The sequence below is a fragment of the Arachis ipaensis genome, chromosome B08 (genome assembly GCF_000816755.2).
Source record: "Arachis ipaensis cultivar K30076 chromosome B08, Araip1.1, whole genome shotgun sequence".
Taxonomy (NCBI): Eukaryota; Viridiplantae; Streptophyta; class Magnoliopsida; order Fabales; family Fabaceae; genus Arachis; species Arachis ipaensis.
Window position 1 is genome coordinate 34,895,374 of NC_029792.2, and position 9,704 is coordinate 34,905,077.

The following is a 9,704-nucleotide window of genomic DNA, read 5'->3' on the forward strand; positions in this document are numbered from 1 at the left end:
TCAACGGATTAAACTCATTTCAAATCTTTAAAGAATCAACTTCAAACATTACATTTCATAAGCCACACAACAATTCAGCCAAACCAACATCCATAGTCATTCGAGTCAATCAAATAATACATAAGGCAGATACAATCACCAAATACACAATATCTCACATCAGTACCCATATGTAATAATTCCAATAATAAACTATAGTTTTTGGAAAGCGCCCCTACCTCAAAACGCAATTCCATAATCCAAACGCCTCATCAAGCCCATATCCGCCTCAACTTCCTCAACTCGAAATCACCGGCAACCAAAACCTCGGCTCTACTTGTTACAAAATCAGAAACAGCTACAAGCGGCATAAGCAAACCGGATTCTAACTCCTAACACAATAATACCGCAAGACCTTAATATACATAACAAGACATTAACGCGGAGGTTTCGAAACGTAAAATACTCACTGAATTAACAAAATAGCCGCAGCTCCATATCAACCTGGTAGCGGCTGCGTCAGCCGCCTCAAGCGGCAGTGGCAATATAAGACTCCGACAACCGCGACTGCACAACAACGTCATGACGATAAAGACCCATGAATAGAAAGGAATGAAGACCAAATGCAAGGACCCTTACCGGCAGTGGTTTTCCGGTGGCTAAGCTGCATTCTCCGGCAGCAGAAACGGTAAAAGCCTCGGCGGTGGTTTTAGCAGCGGTGGTAAGAACAGCAACCCAGGGGTGACGGCGACGCGGCTCCACCACCAGTGACCGAGGAGCGTGACAGAGGCGTTTCCCCCACTCAATGGCGTCCTCTCCTTCAAACCGGATCGAGGCAGACCTCCAGTAGTGGCGAGGCAGCAACTTCGAACAGCAAGCCACGGTGATGGAGGACTTCGGCGATGGTGGAAGGGCAGCGGAGGACCCGCGACGGCGGAGGCACGGCCGCAGAACAGGGACCCCCTTTTCTGCCGTTCTCTCTCTCTCTTCTGCTCGGGCTTCTCTCTTCGGCCCTCCATGGATGGCGAGGACTCAGACTTCGCGGTGAGGAGGACGACGGCGCGAGCATCACAGCGGCGGCGGCGAGCTAGTCCGCGACGAAGAGGACGGCGAAAGCCCCACGCTCAGCCTCTCCCTCTCTCCGACGCTACCCTCTGCGAACATCCTCTTGTCGCAGAACGGCGGCAACAGTGCGGATGGCCACTCGTAGGGCCGGTGACGGCGACGCGACGGCAGTGATGAAGCCCAACGCGCCGGCGTCTTTAATAAAATAATCTCTGAAATTAAGGCTATAAATAATTGTAGGATTTGAGACTTGATCATAATAAGACTTTTCAAAGATTCTGGGCCTTACATGTAGCCCGCTAGAATTGTTGTTCTTTTATTCCCTGCATCTGCCACCATACACTCACTTCCTACACTTTTGCTATGGCATTCACAAATAGGCCCGTATTCAACATTGCCTCCCTGGTTACAAACCGATCCATATGTCTCGCGTCCAACCTCTTTCACCAATACATCAAACCCACTAATACCTATTGTGATATGGACCCATTTATTAATTGCATCCATGACACAACTATCAATTTGCACATGTCCAACAATGAACGATTGATGACACATCATCTTGAGCGATTTTTAAGGTTAACTTTCTTAAGTTTTAATCAAATTACTTATATTTTCTGATAGAATTTAATAAAAATTACTTATTTATCTTAGTGATAGTATTTTAATGTTTCCAGAAACTTTAGGATCAAAAAGTGGCAAGAATCAATGCTTTTTCACCAAGAAAGCATACAGAAAATCAAAATGTGGCCCAAGAAGTATGGCCCAAGAAGCGTGGCCCAAGGAACTAAAACCACACAAGTGAATGGCGCACACAAGTCCCGCGCGTCGTGGGCTCCACAGCACGTACCCCACGCCCGGCGGAAGCACTGCTTGCCCAGCAGAAGATCTTCCTCGCCCAGCAGCCTTGATCCAGGCCCGGTGGACCCCAACACTCCCTTGACACATGCCCGACAGCCTCCATTCCACGCCCGGCGGGTGTATGCTCCTGGAAGGTGAAATTTTGGACTTTTTTCCCAATCTTTCACTAACACAAGCTCAGATTAACTATAATTACAACTCTCAACTTCTTCAGATTCAATAATTAAGGCCCAAACTTAGTTATCCACATCATTTGAAGCCTTAATCACATGCAGAAAATTGAAGATCTGGAATATTAGTTATTTAAATCTCTCTAGAAGCATAAGAGATTTGGTAGTTTCATATTTAATTTGAATTGCTATTTTGAATTTGAAATTGGAGCCAATACCTTATCTTTCTCTCTGAAAGATTTGATTAGGATAGTTATCTTGTCTTCTAATTTAAAGGATAAGATTAATTTAGTTTTGAAATTTGAATTCTAAAAATTAGGCTATAATTAAATGAGCGTATCTCACAAAGAGGATGATCCAATTCCTCTGCTTTTTGTTTCATTATTTTCTTTCTATTTCATGGGTAACTAATTTTCTGTCAAAGAGTTAGGAGCTCTATCTATATTTTCTATGGGTTATTAATCTACGTTTAGTTTATTTTGAAGTTTTGCATTGATCTATTTCATGATTGAGTTATTCGTTCTTCATTCGGATTAGTAAATTGAAAGGTAAGCTAATCTCTTTTAAATTCATTTATTAGAATTGAAAATTTTGATATTTGAATTAAAAATTGAAAACTCTTTCACATGAATTTTTGAATTTGACTAGGGATAGCGGCTCAATTAGTGTGCGACACATACATGATTTTCAATCACTCTAATTTGAATAAGTGACTTATAATCCAGATTAGAACAACTTTCAAAAATTGTGTTTTCTTTTAAGATTTAACTGGACATGACTAGTTCGAATATGTGATATATAATTCAACCTAAGGACTACTTTTAAATCTTATTTAAATTTAAAATCAATTTTTGTGTTTAATCTCTTGATTAATTAATTGACGCCTAATTAATGCTTGAGAAACTGAGAAGTCAAGGAATTAAAAATCAATTACTAAAGGTTTTGTTGTGAAAGATCTTTGCAAACTTCAAGATAAATAAACAAGATTGATTTTTCTAAGAGTATAAACATATCTAAAGCCCTTGACTCTCATAATCACTGTCTTCTCTCAATTCATCATTCAAGATCATTGTCTATGGCATCCAAGCATTCAATATTTTCAAGATTCTCAAGCCCTCAACAAGATATCTCTTGCCCTCTTCGATCATCAATCAGGTTCTTTTGATCTAATTAGGTATTTAATCTACCCTTTGATTGCTCAATCCTTTAATTTTCGTGAAAATAATATCCACTTATCGTGGTATTACTTGTGCGATCTGATGCACTTGTTGATATCCGTGAGTTTAGATTTCCACTCATCAACGATATACACAATTTTGTTGCTTGATCGCACTCGACTACTTCTCCCGTTGGTCTCCTATCGTCGTGAATGTGTCCACCGACCAAAGGGACTTATTTTGTGCAAAATAAATACACTTTTTGTATTTGATGTTTTAAAAAAAATTTAACATTTTACTAAATTCTATTTTATTATTTTTAACATTCTAAATAAATTTTAATTCTATTTCTAGTCTTCTATTGTCAATTTTTTTATAATCAATAATTAATCAAAATTTTCTTTTAATTTTACTCTTATCAAAATTCTAATTTTAACTCCAATTTAATCCAACTCAATAATCTTAAATTAAACCCTAATCCCTTACCATCCCACCCATTTCCTTCTCACCTTCCACCAAGCACCCCACTATCTAATGTCATCTCACCAACATCACCTCCCATGTCGTCCCCTTATCAGTTATCACCACTGCTTTCCCTCCCATTTTCCACTGCCACCAATCACTATGGTCACCCATGGCATTGCAATATTCACCCTACATGGCGGAGAATAATGCAACGATATCACAGGCAAAGGCGGCAAGAAAGCAGAGGAAAAAGGCGAGGGTGAGCCGAAAAGTGGCATACAAGAGAACGGTGACGCGGAGTAGATTTCGACAAGCAAAAGTTGAGGATGAAGGCGGCGGTAGTGGTAGACACAAATCAACAATGCAGCAGTGTCAACTCATGGTGGTAGCTGATTTGACGGCGAATAGAATTGCTACTCTATATCTCTCTCGATATCTCTTTTCGATCGATTTCTATTTGTGTTTTATTTTTAGATTAAATAAATTAAATTAATGACTAAGAATGATACTAAAAAATAATAACGATACGAAAATAAAGATAAACAAAAAAAATATAAATTAAAATTAAATACAAAGAGAATCACTTAACTTTTTATCTAGCTAATTTTTTGATGAAACAAAAAAGAGACTCCTCAACCTAATTTATCCACACCATAATTTGAAAATTGAATTGAAGAGACTCACTAAACATTTTACTCAATTTTCCGCTGTAATAAGAGACACTCATTCAACTTCATTTGTCCATGCCATGGTTTTATCATGAAACCAAAAAAGAGAATTTTACACCTCTAGTCACTCAATGACAAGTATAATAATTTATGAGGTTTTTATAACCTCTTATTAGGCTAAAATAAAGATAAATCCTAAGTCCATAAACATAAAGACTAATTTAGTAATTAAATAAACAAAATTAAAATACATCAAACTAAATTGAATATTTTAAAAATATAAATTAATAACTTCTAAATAATACTTAAACTGCTTTTCTTATTTTTTTATAAATAATAAAATCAACAAGAACGACAAAACAATAATAAAACACAAATAAGAAAGACAAGTACGACAAGAACATAAAGAAGGACGTGAGAGATACTGGAACTCTTTTTTTAGGACACAAGAAAAACAAATATAGATTAATAAAATTAATCTAATATTTGAAATCTGATACCAAATGGTACGGAAAAAAGATTAACAAAAATATATGAACAGAAATTGAATAAAAAAAAGATAAATTGAAATTGAAACAAAAAGGATAGATTGAAATTGAATACAAAAAAAAAAGTTCTAGTGTTTCTCGCGTCCTTCTTTATGTTCTTGTCATCATTATCTTCTGTGTCTGTATCTCATTATTGTTGTATCATCCTTGTTGATTTTATTGTTAAAAAGACATACATTGCAAAAAAAAGAAAAAAATATATAAAAGAGAAAAAGAAAAAAAATCTTTGTATTTGTCCTTTTTATATATTTTTTTTTCTACTTACAAGTTTCGATGAATCTTTTTTGAAGAGGAGAAGAATGATACGTGTGTTAAATGTATATGATATGAAAAGTTCAAGTATTATTTAGAAGTTATTAGTTTATATTTTTTGAATTTTTATTTTAATTTGATGTACTTTTCTTTTATTTATTTAGTTACTAAATTAAGCTTTATATTTGTGGGTTTAGAATTTTCTTTGTTTTAAACTAATAAGAGGTTATAAATACCTCCTAAATTATTGTAGTTGTCACATAGAGAGATTAGAGGAGTGTCACAAACCTCTTTTTGGTTTCGTGATGAAACCATGGTGTATGTGGACAAGTGAGGTTGAATGAATCACTCTCTTGTCAAATAGGAAAATTGGATAGAAGGTTGAGTGAGTCTCTTCGATTCTATTCTCAAACTATGATGTGGACAAATCAAGTTGAGATGTCCCTTTCTTGTTACATCAAGAAACACTACAAGAAAAACACCCATTCAGGCACTCTTTTTTTAGGTTACATTTGAAAAGCGTAGCCTATTCCTAGAATAGGCTACGCTTTTCTCCGTGTTTCCTTTTTGTAAGAGAATAGAAAACACATTTGTGGCATCACTTGAAAAGTGTAGCCTTAGGTATTATAAATATCACTTATAAAGTGTAGCCTTATCTTAAAAGTTATAAGTTCACTTTTTACACCAAAGAGTACACTTTTAAAGAGTAACCTATTTGTCAAGTTTCAGGTGCGCTTTAAAAATGTTGCCTAATGTATCTCAAGTCAAATGTCCAACACTTAGTAAAATTTTTTTCAATATTCAGCAAATGATACACATACAAACATTTAGCCAAATAAAATGAAAACATAAAATCCCACCTTAGTTTTTCCCTTCTTCGCGCCACCCCCAACTCAGAGAAGACTCTACGCCATCACCACTCACTGCAACATCCCTAATTTCTAACCCTAAATTCCAAAATCCCCAAATTAACTCAGAAAATCCTAATTTCCCCAGTTTCTAACCCTAACAGCCACAACCTCACACTCCTTCAACGTACAAACAAAAGCAGCCACTATGAGAGAGAGAGAGAGACAGATTCGAGAGGAGCTACCCACGATCGCTGCCGTCGAAGCCAGGCTCGTCGCCGTCACCACCCACGAAGCTGCGAGGAGCCGCTGTCGTGCTCGTGTCGCTGTGCGCCGTCGAGCTTCCCTCACCCTGAGCTGTCGATCTGTCGCCACCGCTACAAGGGCTTGTCGCTGGAGCCACGACTGTCACTGAGCTTCCGTCGCCGCAGCCGTTCAAACCGCTGCTGCCGTCGATTTGGAGTTGCTGCGATTGGAGCCACTAGCGGGGGTGAGTTGCTACTTCCCTGTTTCCGTCCTAATCATATTCAACGTCCACTGCCCTAAGCTGTTTCTGCCCTTGAGTTCGTTGAGTTCGGATTCCTTGTGCTACTGTAACTGTCATTACTGCTGTAGGAACCAATGTTTCTGTTTGGCTGCTGTTGAAGGTCTTCCACCATCACTGGAGCTGCCCAAAATCATCGTGGAAGTTGCCAAGATATATGGTTGATTTCTAATTATGCCAAGACATCATCACTAATTAAGTTTTATGTTGATTTTTTCGTGTTGTACTACTTTGCAAGTTATTGTTGTACGAAATTAAAATGAATTGGAAAGAAACTGAGTTGTCTTGTGCCCCATCTGAAAATGATTTTAATCTGTGTATGACTGTGGTAATATTACATGTCAGAAACATATAGGATTTTAATCTCTTTATGTACTTCTTTGAAACTTACTTGGTGAAAAAGCCAGATTACAATATTAACCGCTTGACATTGCTGCTCTTATACTTAGCCTTATGTACAAGAATATGATAACAACTTTGAATGGACCAGTGTTAAAGAAAACTGCTCTGAAATATATGGTGATCATGGAAAAAGAAAACTTTTTCTGCTGCCTTTTCACTCTCATACTAACTACTTTTTTTGAATTTGATCTTTCCAGGATTTTGGGAACTCCAACTGAGGAGCAATGGCCGAGAGTTACTTTGCTTCATGATTGGCATACCTACCCAAAGTGGGAACCTCAGAACTTGGCGAGGACTGTGCCAACTTTGGGACCTGATGGAGTAGACCTTCTCACGGTTAGTGTTCCTCTATAAAAGCATTATTCTAATGAGTTCCTAAGAATAGGATCCTCTAAAGTGAGGACAGATAACTGTAAAGCAACAATGTTAGGGCCTAAACACAATGAAGTTATTGATGCAAGGGTGCAAGATGATTAATTTCTCATTTTCTCACTTTACATTTTAATAGCGGTAGAAACTCACAGTTCTAATATTAGTTCAAAGGTTGAACTGGTCTGGACTGGACTTGAATAGCATTTGTTAAACAGTGCTCTACATAGTAATATATCTAAAGTTTTTTAAGTTATCTGAAGTAGCTCACAAGGTGTTGCTTGGGAAGTATTATCTATTGTAGCATTTGAAATAACTAGAATTCATGTTACCTTCAATTTGGCTATAATAATACGTTTACTTATCTTCTGTACAAACTTAGGACTGACTATACTAGATATTTTGTCGTGCAGAAAATGCTCAAGTATAATCCTGCTGAGAGAATCTCTGCCAAGGCAGCACTTGATCATCCTTACTTTGACAGTCTTGACAAGTCTCAGTTTTAACAGCAGATACTGTCCAATGCTTTTGTGCAGATGTTGTATGTCAATGATAGTGATATATGGAAGTAAATGAAAGTTCACTCCTAGCGTGGAATTTAAGCATATGTGAGATTGATGTTGTTTGGTGTTAAGTAATAGTTTGTCATCATCATATTGGTGATATGATCAGCTAAGTAGAAACTCTACTGAACTTTTATCACTCTGTATTACTCATGTAGGCTGTGCATGATCACCATTGTCCTTGTGTACTTGAAAAAATGTCCTTGTGAGATGTATGAATTTTTACGATTAACTTCATTCTAGTACTTTTGGATCATTATTATAAATATATTTTAGTTAGAAATAATTTTTATTATTTAAAGAAATTATTTAGTATAATTATGTATTTATTTTTATTTTATAATATTCAACTCATTTAAATAAAAAATACAGAATTATTATACATGTAATCATATTAACTATTATGTTGTATTAATAATTATTATATATAGAGAGAGAAAAAATGAGACTTAAGGCTACACTTATATACAGTAGCTATAGTATACAAAAAAAATGAGACCTAAGGCTACACTTATATACAGTAGCTATAGTATACCAAAAAAAATGAGGGACCTAAGGCTACACTTAAAAAATATAGCCATGGTATATAATGTGGCTACGCTTTACAAGTGATGCAGTAGTGTTGAAAAGCGTAGCCTATTCTGGCAAAAATGGAAGCTGAAAAGCGTAGCCTTTGGTCCTGGACAGCATCACTTGAAAAGCGCACCCTATTCCCAAACACCAAAAACGTAGCCCTTGGTGCAGAAAAGCGTAGCCTTTGAGAATAGGCAACGGCCGAATAGAAATCACCCCAGAAAGCGTAGCCGTAGCCCAGAAAGCGTAGCCGTAGCCTAAGGCACATTTTTTTCCACTTTTGGCTACACTTTTCAAATGTACCTGAATGAGTATTTTTCTTGTACTGAAATTAGATAGAAAGTATAGTGATTCTCTTTGTATTCAATTTTAACATATTCTTTTATTTTCTATTTTCTATTTTTAATTTTAATTCATCATTTTATATTTCAATTCTTATATTCTTATTCATCATTAATTTTTTTTCATATCATTTGATATCAAATTTCAGGTATTAGACTAATCACTATTAATCTATATTTGTTCTTCTTGTGTCCAAAAAAAAAGTTCCAGTGTCACTCGCGTCTTTCTTTATGCTCTTGTCGTCCTTGTTTTCCATGTTTGTGTCTCATTATTGTTTTGTCGTTCTTATTGATTTCATCATTAAAAAAAATAAAAAATATACTGTCCAAAAAATATACAAAAAGGAAATGAAAAAAAAAATCTTCTTTGTATTTGTCCTTTTTATATACTTTTTTTCCACCTATAAGATTCAGGACGAATTTTTTTTGAAGAGGAGAAGAATGATGCGTGTTTCAAGCGTTCCTGATATAAAAAGTTAAGTATTATTCAAAAGTTATTAGTTTATATTTGTAGAATGTTCAATTTAGTTTGATCTATTTTGATTTTGTTTATTTATTTACTAAATTGGACTTTATATTTATGGACTTAGGGTTTCTTTGTTTTAACCAAATAAAAGATTATAAATACCTTCTAAACTATTGTAATCGTCATATTAAGTGATTAGAGGTTTAAAAACTCCCTTTTTTAGTTTTGTGATAAAACTATATATATAATAAGATAAAGATAAGATAAGATAAAATAATAAAGGCTAAAATTGTAACTGAATTTATGTATTCTATTAACCCGAATTTGTGGACTGTGAGACTTTTTTATTGTTGTCATGGGCTAAGGTGAAAGAATGGTACCCACAAGCTGGAGGATGAAAGATGATAAGAACACCAAGCTTATTGAGATTAAG